Source organism: Chaetura pelagica, unplaced genomic scaffold (assembly GCF_000747805.2).
Source record: "Chaetura pelagica isolate M959 unplaced genomic scaffold, ChaPel_1.0 scaffold28, whole genome shotgun sequence".
In the NCBI taxonomy this organism is placed as follows: Eukaryota; Metazoa; Chordata; class Aves; order Apodiformes; family Apodidae; genus Chaetura; species Chaetura pelagica.
The window spans coordinates 1730836-1748131 of NW_009954303.1; the positions used below are offsets into that span (position 1 = coordinate 1730836).

General features: G+C 42.2%; 1 protein-coding gene across 3 annotated transcripts in view; it reads right to left on the reverse strand.

Moving 5' to 3' along the window:
• The window catches only part of BRSK2 (BR serine/threonine kinase 2), a 320793-nt gene that overhangs the window by 113955 nt on the left and 189542 nt on the right, over window positions 1-17296 (reverse strand). The window lies entirely within an intron of this gene.

The window sequence follows — 17296 nt, forward strand, 5'->3', positions numbered from 1 at the left end:
TTCAATTTATTCAGCCTCAGCACTCCCTCTCCTGCAGGACAGAAAACCAGAAAAATTTCAAGGTTGAAAGAAAAGTCCCGAATCTACCAAAGCTGCAAGAGTTATACAAAGATTCAAGGCTGTTCCTGCCTCACAATCCAAAGCCATTGACATATTTTAAAAGCACAGGAATTCTAAGAGGTCACTTAGGGCTCTCCTGAACTGCAACAGGCAAAGGTGTGGCCACGCTCCACTACATATTGCATACATAATTAATCTTAGAAAATCCCCATCCTGAAGAACATGCAGTGTATGCAGGGGAGACAAAGAGCAGAAGACAGACAGCAACATGATTTTATAGCTGCAGAACTGAGGCAGTGAAAGGGAAAGAAATATAAGAAGTGAGATAAGAAGTACAAGGTACAACAGAAATTTAACCCCATTACTGGAAATGCAGTGTTCAGAGCCTTAAACATAAGACTGTGCGTTCTCTCAATTCCCACTCTATCCAAGCATGGATACTTCTAAGATCATGACTTCAACACAGAGTTAACACGTTGTGACTAAGTGCCTGTAATTAGTGCCAGCCCTGTTCTCACCCCAAATTCCTATCATGACTGCTGTGGTGCTTCTAACTTTAATTTACTAAGGTTATTCATCAGATGAAATGAGTGCAATTCCTCAGCTGCTAGCAAAACTGCTCTGCGCTGCGCAAAGCCACACTGTAACCACTCTGATTTGATCTAGACTAACTCAAAGGGAGTTATTGTAGCAGTGTGGAGACTGTAGACAACTGAAATAAACTTTGCTACAAGACACAGTCTAAGCATTGCGCAATATGACGTGACAAAACTCCAGGAATCCACAAAGTCAGGAAAAGGTTCTAAAGATGCAGACAAAGACAACTAGGTAAATTTTTTCCAGTTTTTCAAATAATTGACTTTCCTGGAGCCACCATGCTAACAAACAAAACACGAACAAACTACAAAAACATCTCTTAACATCTCCCCTACAGGAATCAGATAAGTAATCAGGAACTTGCCTGAGTACACCTTTAGTTCTTCATGTCCTTTAATTTCCTGAGATTATTCTCTGCTAAACATGAACACAGGCAACTTTCACTGATTGCCAATAAGATAATCAGCAGGAAGTTAGAAAGTGGTAGTTTTCCAGCACTATGCAGAGAAGGAGGATATCCCAGCATGTTGGTTATCACCCCAGATCTCTCTTCCTCTACACCACCACAAAACACTATTACAACAGCAAAAGTAACTCCTGTATACATCACCACGTCTTCCTTGCCTATCGGCATGGAGGAAAGGATGTGTGTACACCTGTCCGTCTTTCAAAGACACTTACTCCTCTCAGAGTCAAAAGTCATCTGAGAGATCGACTTTGACACTTGTTGGGATCTCTGGAAATAGCTCCTTCAGAGAAGGCAGGTATGCACAAAAACATGTATGTATGCAGCTCAGCACTGCCAGAACTGCTGTGAATGCAGTGACACACAGTACTTGCTGCTGACAGCTCTGAAGGAGTAACTTACTCATGACCAGCACTTAGATAAAAGTTGCTTACACAATGAAATGAAACAGGTAGATTTCATCTCTGTAGCTATTTCACCAAAAACGAGGGGTGGAGCTAGTTTATTCCACTCTAGTCTCCTATTCAGAAAGAACTGTGAGTCTTCTCTTACAGATATGCACTGATATTTGCAGGGGGCTTGTTCAGCCCCACAATTGATAAAGCTGGATTTGATTCAAGAATGAGGAAAAAGAAAAAAGAAGCAGCACCCAGTCCCATAACACTCTTCCAATAGTACTGAGGTTCACCATCAGCACTATGTACCACAGATGCTCAGACACTGGAACTCCAAAAAAGTTCCCTTTGGATAGGGGAGATCATGGGGAATGTGACCATTACACTACCTATGGCAGGGATCATCCAACTCTGTTCTCCCTCCCGAAGGATATCCTGCTGTGAAAGATGAAATTCCCTGCAAGTGTGCTGTCTAACTGCATTGGAGATTAACTTCTGAAAAACCTCTTGATAGGTGGGGTGGCAATGTACATTCAGACCAAGTACGTGATAGATGGCAGCTTCCAGTCAGAGTCCTGCTTGGTTGCTGTCCTAAAGCATAAGAAGAGGCAGAGGTTTATGTCTAGCACTTGAGGAGGGGATTCAGTTATGGCACTGCATGGCCTATGTTCAATAGAAGAAAATCAGACCAGAGAGCAAGTACCTACTTCCTACCTACAGATTTACATTAGGAACCAATTTAAAAATAGAAACAAAACAAAAAAAATCCCACCAAAAATAAATAAACCAAGTTACATTGCTTTCACCATTTCAAGTATGTGAATGTGGAAGATTTTGTCCATAATTTAATCTTCCTGGGAGTTAAATCTTGATGGGAAATACAGGTCTTGATTTCAACCCGAGGTATGCAGAAAGAATTCAGCCTGGCAGTATTTCACTACAAAGCATTTAGTTCAGTGGTGTGTTGCACCACTCTAGCCAAGGAGGCACTCAGCTTTCCAAAGACTGCTGCCTCTTCTAACTGTAACCCAAGGACAAAACTAATTTATTCATCTCAGTAAGACTTTCTATAATCCTTCAGTGAAAAGGTTTTATGAAGGAAAAGTGTCATTAATGTACTTCTCATAATCCAGGCCTTGGCCCCATACAGAGGAGCAAGATGTTAATGGCTGTATTACTTCAAGAAGCAGAGATTGCCAGCAATCAAATAACAGCAATCTGATAAAGACCTTTCTCAAAAATCTTACAGCAGGGTCCTGCCTCTTTTCCATTCCAAAGAAAAACAACGTTTCACAAAAACATGCAAGGGACCATCTTCTCAAGACTACTATCACAGTCATTACTGATGGGTGATTCTCCCAGATACTATTCATTGTTTATAATCCCAAAGAGAAGCCAATAATTAATATGGGTTGGACACAGACTTTAGTTCTCAATAGTGATTTTACTGATGTGTGGCTCAGGAGGACCTAGCAGGCATTGGGTCATTATCAAAGGAAAGTATTTTAACTTACTGGCAAAATAAAGGAAGCCTGAAATAGCAGGCAGCTTTGCCTTCTTCTCCAGAGCTTTGCCAGCCCTTGGTGTGCCTTTTTTTTTTTTTTTCATCCCTGTGCTTGCAAGCCACGAAGTGCTGTCCAGCTCAGAGCTGGCAAGGACAGAGGAATGAAGAAACCCTGCAGGGGTGTTTGCTTTAATGCAGATACAATTATCAGAAAGCAGGCCAAGCTCAGAATAGCCTGTCTAGGGAGGCTGAGAGTCTGGGGTAAACAGGAAACATGGAAAAACATTTGCATGATAGTTAAAAGAGAAAGGAAAATAGTGAAGCTTTCCCTGTCCCCCAAATGCCAGGTCATATCAAGGTCCCAATTACAGCCTCGGCTGCCAGCACTCTGGAATCTTGAAGCTGGGGGAAAGAGCTGTGAAAGGCTCTGCAAGGCAAATGGAAGCACATTGCTAACTTGTAACCTTGCAGGTGCCAATTAGAGGTTTTAAAAATCTATGCAGGAGGCTGATTTGACAGGATGCTGCAGTGATTCAGTTGATGACAAACTGCAAGATGGAGGCAACGTGACCCTTAGAGGAATAATTCCAAACCCGGGTTCCCCCTCCTCCATCTCTACTTTACTCTTCTTCTGTCCCAGAAGAAATCTTATCTCTTTGGTTTAAGCCCATTCATGAACACAGTTTTCACTGGTAACAAGTGCTCTCCTCTCTTGCCTTCCAACTCACAGACCCACAGGGTGCTAATTCACCTAGAAGACAAGGAGGGTAGGCTGAGGAAGCCTGGGTTTGCCTCACTGATGATGAAAACATAATTTTGTCTTGTATTTATTTACTCAATAACAATTGGGTCACCTACCACCTACCCATGTGTTGCTGTGAGAACCTGAAAAATGGACAGCTGAATCATATTACTAGGCTTTTTTTTATGTACCAAATCTGTGTAATCACTATGCAATAGTCATTAATAGTAATGTTTCTCAAAGAAACCTACACCCAAAAACCTGAGGGACAGCAGATGACATTTCTCCTTGGATGCTTTGAAGTCCACCAGCACCCCACCACAGATTTCTCTTTTCTTCATTGACATCAGTGGCTCACATATTGCTCAACACGCTGGCTTGAGAAGGAAGCCAGGAGCTGCCACGCGTAGAGAGGCAGGAAAGTGCTGCATGCTACAAATGTGATGGGCTGTTTTTCCTAGTCACAGCAAAATGAGGAGGCTCTTAGGGGTGTGTGTGGTAGATTTTAATGTGAAAATCAAGATCTTTAATGGTGACTCTGCTCTTACTTTGAATGAAATAATTTTCAGAACTCAATGTCTGTCCCTCAGTTATTAGAAACCTGGACATGAACTTTCTCTGAGTTCAGAATTATGTAGACTTGGGATGAACTTGGAAGGATGCAGAGATCGCGAAATTCATCTAACTCCTCAGCCTAGAATTCAGGCTGGAAACCTTGTATCAAAGTACTTCCTTTATCCAGTGTCTGGCCTGCAGTGCAGTAGCTGGCATTTCCATGAAGAGAGCAGAGAAAGAAGAAAGTAAATGACTGATACTTCAGTGAGTTAAAGTGGCAAAACCAAAGGTATCAGGTAGAAACAAATTACTCTCAAGTTCTCTCCGAAGTCTGTGTTTCTGCTGTTAAGCATGTATCATAGGAACAGACCCTGGGATTTAGTAATTTGGTACTTTTGCTTCCATGTTATGAGGGACAGAAAGTTAAAAATTATGACAAATTATTGACTTTGGTGAAGACCACCTAGGTCACCTGGTTTTCTCTTTCTCATATTCGCAGAATAAACAGACTACTCTTGAAATTAGCAAAGAACAGCCTTAAAGTAGAAATGGCTTTATACAACAAGTGACTGTAGGCCCAGTATGTCCTGTAGGGTCATTGTTGCTGTGGGGATACCACTCTTCCAAGCAAACCTAAGCCATTACCAAATCCAAGCAATACCACATTACATCAGTTGCATACTTAATTTCAGTCAGAGCATAAATAGAAGCAAAAAATAGTAGAAGCAAAAAAAAAAAAAGTTTTTAAATTATTAAGCACTAAAGTATCTTACTCTGCAGTTCTTAAGTCAGTTGATTTTTCACTTAATGTGGCCTTTCACTACATTTATCCAGAACTTCTTCAGCAGGCCATTACAGAAGCAGAAAACCACCAAAGCTGTCCATCTATGGAGAGTATTTCTTGCTGCTGTTGTAGCCATTAACTTCTCATTTCTGAATATACTGAGCCAGATTCAAAATGTATTGAAGTCAACAAAGACATCTATTGATTTAAGTGGGGTTTAAATCAGTTGCTTTGAATCAGTCTTTCTAATGATCATTAAGTGGTATCTGGAAGAAATCTTCTGTTGCACTATTTTGACTAATTAAATGCTTTAACATGAATTCAGGTTTTCTAAGTACTAGTACTTAAAAGAAAGTTCTACAAAAAGTGGATAAAAGAGGGAGGAACTACACTTAGACCTCCACAGAATCAGGCAGCTAGACAATGCTATACAAAGTGCTTACAACAGACAAAATTACTGGAAAACCAAGCAATTCCTCATTTTATCGAAAGCTCTATTATTGGCTCATTCCACCACAATTTTTGTTTGCTTCTGAAAGCTGTTTCCTCCTAAAGGAAAACAAAAACAGGTATGTGTGAGTAGCAAGTAAGATACATATTTGATCTTAAAATTTGCATGTTCAAATTTCTATACTATGAAGATTTAGTAGGGAAGTTTATTCTTCCACAAACTACTATTGCAACATTATGTCAGTTTCTACTCATCTTTATTGAAACATAAATTTTTCCATAGTCCTTTCAAAACTGCAACTCTAAAAGTTCACTCAGTTTTAAAATTTGGCACAAAGTCTGAAAGTCAGCTGAATGGATACCATGAGGATTCTCTCAGAAATCCTTTCTGCTGGTGCCAACGCATCCCCACAACAGGAGAGGTCTCCTGGCCTGGCCAAGCATATTGATTCTAAGATCTTGAAGTGACAGCATTTGGATCCTACAGGTTATCTAACCATGGAAAAATTCTACCCAGGAACTTCATGGTTTAACTTGGTAGTTAACACCTGCAGTGTTCCTCAACCCTCTGCCATCAGCTACAGAGTAAAGACAGCACTTGGACTTATCTACAGTGCATGCTTCTTTAAGAAGCACAGGGTTATCTGCAGCGTATGTTTCTTTAAGAAGCATCAGGGCTTCATGCAAGAGACACTGATGGGAGCTGACAAGGAGTGGATTTATTCATTCAGCACTTGAGATTATCTGCTGCCCGGTGGTACACAACTAACAAGTGACTGACACGCCAGCTTCTGCCAGCAGTCAGCAGAACTGGCCCCTTACACAGAACGGCAAAGAGCCTCCCTGTGCCTGTCACCTTCTGTGAGTGCCACATCCTGGCTGCCATCCCAGAGTAGTGAAGGACGCAGGACACAAACCAACAGCCACTTTGCAGGAGAAGTAACATGATCTTTTACTTGCCTTTCTTTTTGCCTCCTGGTTCTCTTTATCCTGATTTTTATAGCTAATGCACACTGTGCATTCTTTGTCCTGGAGCTGAATGTTCGCACAGCTGCTTTTGGTTTTTGGTTTGGTTCGGTTTTGCTGGGGAGAAAAAATCCTGACCCATGTGCAGCTAGCACAGCATTTATGAGAAATCCACCACCCCTAATCATCAGCCACAGCCAGCTTGTGTGGACACAAATACATACTGCTCCAAAGCAGCATGCTCAGCCCCTCTTGTGTGAGAAGCCCTGCCTGCTATGCCAGATGTGCAGTGCTCTCCTCAAACTTAAGAAATTCAGATCTAGCCTCCACAAGCAGTGCTGGAGGCAGTACTCACCTACAGCCTTTCCCCCACCCCCAGAGGACCAGTAACCATACTGCCTGGCTCATTTCAGGGACACGTATGGACACAACAGCAGGAAGCCAACAGGACCTGTGCAGAAGCACAGGAAAGGAGTGCAATTCATAACTCGTTTTCCCCAGCAGAAGTTACTCCTACTGAAGGTAGAAGGTATCTTCAAAAACACTCAGTGCCTTGTGGGCTGCAATGCTCAGCTACAGAAAAACAATCACTAAACATGGGGAAAAATAAAGCTATAAAACTGAGGGGTATGGACAGTTCAATTCCTTCAACTCCTTTTATTATTTGAGACGTAGATGTAATATGGGCAGCCCCAAACACAACATTGGAATGTTTGAGCCAAAGAGTGGATGGAAGATGCTGAATCTTGTTAAGGGAATATCGGCAAGCACGAAGGAGGCGATATGCCACAGCATAGATTAACATTATGCCAAAAATGTAGTGTAGACCTTCTGAGAGCATTGGCTGGGGATACAATAAGGCAGAAGGGTTCCCAAGAACATCCAGGAAAGGGACTGAGACAGTGAATGGATGCTGCCAGTACCATGGACCGGATCCTTAAGGGGGTTGAAAGAAAAATTTTAAAGCACAGTTTTGGAAACGTTTCAAAGGATAAACTCTCCACCATCTCCTCTGTGTCTTGGCTAGCCTCTTTCTCCCTCTTCCTTTTTTAATCCATCAGTCACACTGGCCTTGTTTAGCTCTTTGGCATTGTCTTACACAAATGTCCTTTACACTTTCTCCCTAATACTCTTCCAGAAATAATCAATAAGATTGCTGCTGTCTCCTTCTCTACATATTTCCTTAATGGCCATCTCTGCTTCCCTAAGAAATAAGGCAGGTGGTAACGGCTCCAGGAGAGGGCAGAATTGCTGGAGCTTTGTGGAGATCGGAGGCTGAATGCAAGTCTCCATCCCCGTGTTGCTCAGCTTCACGAGCCTAATGACATTAAAATGACAATCATTAAAATGAATGGAAAACAGATAGTGTTATTTTTGTTATTCTATTATATTCTCCTGTGCTTCACTTTTGGGTGCCCCTTGTCTCTTTAGCTGAATATTTGTATTTGTGTATTACAATCTCATTTCAACCGAGTTAATAAACTCACCAAGATACAAATGGTTGATATCTAGAAAGGATTCTCCATCCCAACAGTCTCTCACAGCTGGCAGTGATGGAAGCAGAGACTGAAGCAACCCACAGCTCTCCCCTTTGTTTCCTTTTTCAAAATGCTTTGCTGAAGCACAATTGTACCTCCCAGAGAGACAGGCCCCAGACAAACAGCAGCATGAACCTCATCCAGGAACTATGGAAAAGGCAAAGGCAACACAGACACACAAAGTTCATGTTTGCACTTCACTTTGCAATAAACTGAGAGCCTTGAGGGGAGAGGTCTGGCAACTGCAGGCAGGGGAATCAACAGCTAGCTCTCTGCCAAACTGTGGAGCCAGTGGCTGTGTACTCAGGGAGGTCGAGCAAGCCTGCAGCCCAGCTGTTCTACCACAGCAAGACAGCAGTAGCTTCTATTACACTGCAGCATGAACTGCAGCTCCTGCCTGATACGCACCAGCTCTGCATTAACTCTTCCATGTCCATCCCATCTTAGGGATACTGATTCGAAGAACTACTTATTCTTATGATGTTGAGATTATTCTGCTTTGTCCATAAAATCAGCACTCTGAGCACAGACTGTGTCTGAGGAATGCACTTGTTCCAGGCCTGTCTATCAGGACATGACCATAACTAGTGTGTCTCTACAATGGCATGAACCAGCACTTCAGTTTGAGACACCCCTGCCCATCCTTCTGTATGTGGGATTTTAATTTTTTAATGCAGACCCACTTCAACCACAAGCATGTCTTTTCATAGCTTGCAAGACAGGACTGAACAGCATGGAAAATAAGCAGCAACCTCTCAATATCTTAATCTCTGGGCTAGCTATTTGAATCTAGCTAACAGGAGATGGGCTCAAAACCTGTTACTCTAAGCTCATTGGTAACTCAAGACAGCAAAATTAGCTCTGTGGACTCAGTCTCAGTCTCAGACCTAGGAGCAAAGTATTGGTACACAGTTAAATGGCAATTGTAAAACTGTCCCCTCCCTTCAACTGCTGCACATCACTGCTGAGAAATGACTCAAGTTTCAAGATGTTAAGCCCTGATGCATCAGCTTTTTCCATGGTGTCTGCCTCTTCTTGCTTTGGCATCTGGGATGCAGCTAAGATAGCAACACTGGCTGTGAGCTTTCCATTGGGTTTTAATCTGCAAAAGGATGGCCAATAAGGCAGAAATTGTTGCACAAAGCAAAACGCAGAAAGAGAGAAAAGAGGAAGAAATAAAACTGCGTATTTGGTCCCAGTCTTGAGGCTCCTTGTGCTCTCTCCCTGTCTCTCCTCAGGTTCAGCCTGAAACAGAAGACATTATAGCAAGACTTGTATTCCCCTCAGTGAAGACAACATCTTCCTCTGCTTTGTACAAGCATCAGAACAAGCAGAAAATTAGTTGATTGCTGCCATCAGCATTCAGGATCTCTCACAGCTGGGAGTTAAGAGATCAAAGACAGTAATGAAGGAACATTTGTTTCTCAGTTATTTTATCTCTGTTCTTCTCATATCCTTCACATCACACACCAGTCCCTTATTGCTGGAGGTGCTGATGACATCTTGCAGCCTATCAACATCAATATCAGGATCAAGAAATCTCTTGGCAAGGGAGGTTTACAAACAACATTGTAAAGACAGGTTCCCGAGCACCTCAGAACAGGCTATGAGGATGCACATTGTCCTAACCTCCTTCAGAACGCAAGGCTCAGACATTTCTGGCCATGTCCTTAAAGAAAGGTCTAGCATATTCTCTGGAGCTAAACACAATTGTTTTCCACATCTTCATTATTTTTTCAAATACATTGTTCAGTCTGGTTGGACTTTCAGAAGTACTTAGCAGTGGCTGGTTCCTTTAATTCAAAGTTCATGGGATTTGTACTACTAAATGAGACCAGAATCAGCCAGCAACAAACAGCAAATTTTGTCTTTTAGTTCTAAGTTCCTAGAGGGGGGTCTCATAATACGAGGTTTGCCTCATTATGTATTACTCTATACCTCGAATATTACTTCCCAGGTCCTGCAGTATCTTAAGAGTCTTTCCGAGTCCTAACGGTGAATTCTTCCGCTTTGCCAACGAGATCATAGCCAAAATATTCCCAACTTTGAAACACATAATCTTTTCCACATAGTGACAATTGCTTCTGCAGGATGGAAAAATTCTCCCTTGAATTACCCGTGTCTCTCCAAAACAACCTTTATGTTTATGCCAAGTGGTACTGCAGTGCAGATACACTCACCAACACAGAATTATTGCATGGAGTGCAGGAAGGGCAAAGAAATGAAGGCATTTTAAACTTGAGAAAGGTAGCAGTTTCATTATTTCTGAAGATATTCTTGCTGGTCTGGCATCTTCAGAATATTCCTCTTTAAGTGCCACTGCTTACTTGAGTCTCTTCCCATTCATTTGTATCTGCCCTGTGCAACACATCTAATACATAGTTCAAAGCTGTTTGGATCTGAAGGGCAACACTTTGTTATGTCAGGTGAATAATGCATTGCTAAAGAAAGTGCTAATGACTCGGAAATTACACAGAGGAAGCAAAAGTTAAGCAAAATGTTAAGCAAATTAGTTTAATTCTCTGAAAAGAAAGGACTTGCCTGGACATGCTTACTCTAGCCATTCTTGAAGGTGGCAGAGCAAGCATTCCAAAAGAGATGAAAATGTGAAAATTTGGTCTTACTTAAATTATACAACTCTTAGGTCTGTGCACCTTGAGGTATATTGGCACATACACAGGCATTCTCCTTCCACAATCTAATTAAAAATCCCTTGCACTTGCCAAATACGTATGATAACACTTACATGTGCAGGTTTAGAAGTGCTCTCAAATACTTTACTAAGAAGCTGGCAGACTAAATTCAAAACCAGCAATATCTGAAATGGACAGCTGGGCTGGATCTACCCCCTCCCTCCCCAGTTTTGCAGCTTTTTCTTCCAAAGATCACATTAATCCGTCACCTGAATCTTGTTCACAGATGTTTGGAGCATGGGAAAAACAACCTGTGAATTAGGGAGTTTTCCAGGACTCTGCAATATGGTCACAACAAAGTTGTGGAATGAAAAGGGATGCTGTTCATGTCATCCTCTTTACAGAAAAGAAGACCAATTACATCTCCTTCTAGTAGACATAACTAGCCCCCTTCCTTCCAATGGAGAAAGCCCTTCCCTCCATGAAAAGTTTATCCTGCCTTCCACACAAACATGGGACAGACACAACTCCCACCTAAATCTTGCTAAGGCAGATGTCATGCTGAGCAAACCAGCAGTTACCTCAGATAGGAGAAACAGTGCCTGTCCTGTAAGGCACGTATGTTGCATTCTGACTTATGCAAACCTATTGGGGAGGAAAGTACCATAGAAATGCTCTCCTTGCACTGTACAGAACTCAGTGAGTTTGGATGTAAAAACTCAAGCTATTTAGGGTTAGCTGATCATTACACTAACACATATGACAGCAAGGATTGGAGTTCATCCTACTGGTGTATAATATGAATTTGTGTGTGGGTCAGAAGTTTCATTTGTGTACTGCTTCCTAGTCTTAAGCTCATTCTTGCATCAAAACAGAAATAATTCATATTCACAGTTGCTCCTCTGAGTAGGACATGTGCACTCTAGGTAAAGGATTAATCTGGGCTTTGTTGCTAGACACCATAGGACAGTCGGCAGCATTTTCTTTTAGCTACTCTGTGCTGGACCCATTTTTCCAGGTCCTAGGAGCAAAGGTGAACTAAAGACTTCTACAAAGCATCCTTGCAGACTACTCAGGAAAGGTCTAAGAGTTTGCTCCAAGCCCAGTTTACCTCTTGTTTACCAGGGGAACGCAATCACATTGACAAGTTCCTTTTGTTTCTAAGAGTCCTAAAATTACTGCTGGAGGCCATTCAGTGAGAAAGGCTGGGACCGAAGCTGATAAGGAACTGAGGTGCTTTTAGGAGGCCAACATTCTTCTCTGCAGAGATCTGTGAAATTGTTAAACAGAGTTGAGGCAATTCTCCATCCCTCAGTAATAGCCTAACTCCATCCCAAGTGGATGACTTGAGGGTTATCTAAAGTTCTGTCATGTCCTTTGGTATCATTCTGCTGTCCACATATTCCTGTATTTGGAGAAGAGTTACACATCCAATCTGGGAGCCTGTTTTTTATTTTGGATTGAATTTCTTATGCTACCACAGAAGCCACTCAAGAACAACCATGTTCTGTGCAATCCTAGGGACTGTGAGAGCCTTCTTCTGACTGTTCCTCTTCTGATTTTGCATTCTCATGCTTGCTAACATTTCTAAACTTCTGTTTTCTGCTCCATACTACTTTTTCCTGAAGCACAAGGAATTTTCCTTGCAATTTTCCAGACCTTTTCCATGTTTTCTGCAGGGTGGTGGGGGACATGAAATTGTAGAAAATGTTTTACTTCCATTTCAACAAAGTGTTTGAAGTACATACTTTAGTCTGTATCACTACTCCATAGTCTATGGTCTAAATGCAAACAATAGAAGGACAGTAAAGAAAGAAGATTATTAAAAAAATTTACCTTGTAATTTCTAGCAAACTATAGGAGAATAACACATTTAGTTTGAAAGCTCCTGGTGTCCAATGTGAATATTCTCGATGGCCAGCCAGGGTCTGGTGATATTTCTGATTTCTGACTCTTTAAACACACATTTTTCAGAGTTATTTTTTAAATGAGATTTCTTTGGACATGTCATCATTTACACAGGGAGCTAGGCACTGTTGTCCCTCTTCCTTCTGGGAACAGAGACCTGTTTGAGAAACCTGAAGTATCTTCACAGGGTATAATTTAGTGCTTCCCTGGCATACGAAGATTGCCAAAGCACTGTTGTTTCTCTCTGAACCCTTCTCTTGCTCATGATCTTCAAATGATCAGTCACTTCTAGTCCACAGGAGAGGGGGTTCCTGTCTGTCTACTGAAGACCTGAGTTTTCCAGTTCTGACTTCAAAGAAATGAGAAGAAGCTTCACTTAGGGAAAATGTATGCAAGCATACAGCTCAGATACACTCTCCTTGTGGAAATATGAAGCAATTCTTGAAATCTGAAAGAGGAAATAAACGAAAGAGGAAAAAACCCCCAAACAAACAGCCCTGTCTTAAAAGTGGTCTGAATATTTTCAAATAAAACAAGGTTTCTTGTAGAGGGAAAGGAAATGTATAGTGCATAGCTTTCCTCCACCTGAATTGTAATGGCCTCCGGATGAGAGTCAGCATATCCCTTCAGCTCTTCAGTGGGATGACTCTGCTGATGATCTCCTTTAAACCTGAGGATTCACTTAACCACTAGTTTGCAGCAGGCTTTTTCCTGGGAGAAGTGTCTGATGTTACACTGCCAAGCAGTTCATTGTGGAGCTTAGAGAGGCCATATATATATAGCATTGTTCTATAACAGAAAACCAGGCTGCCTTTCAAGAAATGCCCTCATTTTGCTTGAAACACTACCCGCGTTTTGCAGGAATGATCCTAAACCAGCAGAATCTATCCAGCAAGGGGTTAAGAGTTTTTGTATTTCATTTTTAACACAAGCGAGGGAATTCCCTTCTTTTCTCTTCCTTCCCCTTATAACACCTCTTTAAATAGAGTTGCTTTTTCCAGCCCCAAACCCACCTAATGCCAAGGGGTCAAGCTACATTTTCAAGTCCTTTGTTCACTGCAGCAGTATGGGGGCGTGAGATAAGTCTTTGCTGAAGCCACCAACGATTAAGACAACAGCACCACTAAGGGCTGCTGCCTTCTGTGCAGTCAACTCTCTGTAAGCTGCTTTCAGCCCTCTGCTGTATCCGAGCAGCCCACCTCTCCCTGGGGGATCCCCATAGCCAGCTCTGCAACCGGGTTTGTGCTCTGCTCCTCACATCCAGCCTGCCAGCTCATTAATCATTCGGGATGCAATTGCTACTGCCATCACTGCAGGCACCTAAAGACTGAGGATGGTGTCTCCTCCTTGCTAAAGGAAGCTTTCCTCCCTCACGCAACTGCTTTTAAAGGGAAACACACCGTTTGTGTGTGTGCTGCGACACAGGAATATAGGTTCTGACCTTAAAAGCAGGAAAAAGAGTTGTACTGCAGTCTTCATGGGGGCTGTGGCTCGCTCTCTGTTACAGCATGTTCCAGCAGAGTCAAGGCATTAAAATGCATGGAAGCAACATATGCAAAAAGCCACTAATGGTTGCAGAGTTGGACTAAATACTCTATGCGAGTTTCCCATCCAGACATATCAGGGACATACCTAAGTGCCAGCTGTTGAGTGAAGCCCAACTGCTATTCTCCTTCAGTCCCTGGAGTAAAAAAGTATGCGAAGCAAAACAGAACTCAAAGCATTTGTGAGGCTACTGTAACTTATGCTTAGAGACCAAAATCTTTATCTTTATTCCCTCTAATGCAGCAGAGAGACTTGAGAAAGCAGGCTGTGCCCTCCAAGCTCCCAACAAACGTTAAAATGCAGAATGCAATAGCAAAAGCGGAGTCAGTCCTCTTTCAGTAACAGCTTTTCCAAACCAAAGATCAGTCAGCAGCCAGAACAGGACTGCCAAGCATTTCCAAAATGTAAGGCGTGTTTCCATTTTTCAACTAATCAACAGAAAAAATGAGGGAGCTGCACATGACTTGGTGTGCTGGTACAAAGCAGATGCAGTGATGTCAGAGTTCCTATTCCCTTTGCAGCACAAGCTGAGCACAAACAACAACAATAACCCCTTCACTGTTGCAGATGCCCCTTCCGAAGTGGGTGTTTTGTCCTGCAGGATAAAGAGAAAGAAGCAGGAATCCAGAGATAAATTAAGAAAACTAACTACTTTTCTACGGACTCCTAGGGGAGCTCTGATGCACTTGGGGTGCTTCTACCTTCACACAGGACTCGGCCAGTATGACATCTCCACTCAAACCCAGTGAGAGAGGTTTTCATGATCCTTTGGTGGTAACTGCCTCTCTTTCTTGGCCTTCAGTGAACCCCTGCCCCCTCCTCCCAGACAAGCTCTGGGTATGGCCAGACACAAGATGGTCTTTCCAAGAATGATCATAATGCTTTCCATAATTAATTCTTTCGCTCCTTCCAACTAATTTTTCTTTGGGTCTCTGGAACAAGCAGTCACTTCAGAACAGTGTCACTAACACATGGATGGTGGCTCCAGGACCTATAGGGCACATGTGAACAGGCAGGCTGTATTAGGAAGCATCAGTGTTGAACACCTCACTGGCACATCTTCCTCCCTGGGGGTGGCTGCTGTCAGTCACTGTAAAGCAGTCTCCTGGTGCTAACATGACTTGGTTCAGGTCCTCAATATGTTCTAGTACCCTTTTCATTCCCAAGAAAAACGCTGATTTCCTTCAAACTCTGGATTTCCTTACATCAGGATTTAAGAGCTTTCAGCCCCTTCTTAGATGCATTTCTTCCCCCAAAAGTACAATCATCAATTATTTTTTAAAAAAGATCACCATTGAGAAACACCAAAAAGCTTTCAGTAACACTGCTTACAGTTAGTGATTTTTTTCCCTCTGGGAATACAGGTACTGCAGTGGGAGCTTCATCAGATGCTAACAACAACTCCCATCTGGAGTTGTTGGAAGGATGTTTCCTCCCAAGCAGCTCTCCTGCAGGTGGCAGCAGCAGCTAATGCCCCCATTTTCAAAAGATTCAGTAATTTTGGGCTCTCCACACTTAAGCACTCTAGAGACAAATTTTCAGCTGCCAAACAGCAGCTAAGATTTGAAGAAGAATCCCCTTTCCAATTAGGTCTAATATAAAAATTGGATTTTCAAGTTCCTGAGACACTATAGTTGACAAGGCTTAATGAAAATTTGGCCTAACAATGGAAGTTGGGCTGCTCTGAAAGGTCTGGGCCTAAGCCCTAAATTTTTAAGGTGCTGAGGGGCTGCTGTGGGGTCCCAGTGGCAACAGGAGTAGTCAGTCTCATTACAGCAAGTATCTTCTACATATTCCTGAAGAAATGCACCCTAAATACTGGACATGTGTATACTGTTTGGCATAAATACATGTATAAAACATATTCAAATGAAATACAAGGTGCAATACCTTTTAGAACATATATATACACAGTTCCAAACTTGAATCTGTATAAGGTCTGCATCCAAGCCCACCTTTGGTGTATCTCTAAACAAAATGCTAAGTACTCAAAAACTGGATGTAACAAGGGGTGGGGTTAAAGTTGGAATGATTGTCTAAAATTACATCCAAAGGATGCTATGAAACTGTCCAAGGATCTCATAACTTAGTCTGGATTCACTGGGTCTGGAAAGACTGGCAAACCTCCCTGGGATATGGCATCAATACTAACTTGTTCTGACAGACTATACAAGGGAGTGTGTGAGGTTGAGGCATTGAGCTGAGATTCAGAAAGTCCACCTTCATTTTCTGATTTTCTGGGTAGCTTATTTTGGCCTGGATGGGTTACTTAATCTGCCTGTGCCTTAGTCCACTAGAGAATCAAGACAGTAAAATATCTGACTTTTTCCGTATTTTTCTTCCTTTTTACATGCATTGCCCGTTTAGACTGTAATTACTTCAGGTCAGAGATGGTCCAGAGCTCTGTTTTTAAACACATCTACAGTGCCTAGCATGCTAGGACATGTGCTAAGACACACCTTCTGACAAACACAGACAAAAAATTACGCTTCAAAGGTCACCACTATCTCAACTTACAGCCTGCAGAGAATGAAGCTGTGGGGAGTGAAGTCTGCAATATGTCATATGGAGCAAAATGCAAGTTCAAAGCATGCTGTCACAGCTGAGAACCTGATTGTAGTTGGTGGAAGTGCTCTCCTCTACTGCTCTGGCTCCATGCAAGGAACTGGGAGTCAGAAGCAAGCAGAGACACTGCACACTCTGAGCACAGAGAAGTACAGTGCCTCATAAACTGTGCAGGAGGGCAGGCAGCATTACAGGTAAAATAGAAATAATAGACCAAGCTTCGTGCTGAAAGCAGGAAATCTTTGTCATGACAACAGAGAGAGCTGTTAAACTACACAACATGTGCAGAGAATGTAAAGACAGGCAGTATTATGGGTCTCCTGCTCTCAGCAGGGAGAAACTGGCAGGACTGCAACAGTGAACGATGGTTTATTTTTAACAACAGTTTCTAAAGCAGGAGCTGGTGATTTTGTTTGTCACTTTTTATTTCATCCAATGCTCTAGATGGATACTAGACCCTTTTGCAAGATTTATTTATTTATTATTGTTTCTCCTTGAAGCAGGGACTGCAAATGCTGTGATAAGTAGACTGAAAGGTTTGCTTAGTTTCAGCTGCAGTTTCTGTAAATGTTTGTGTCCCCTGCTGAA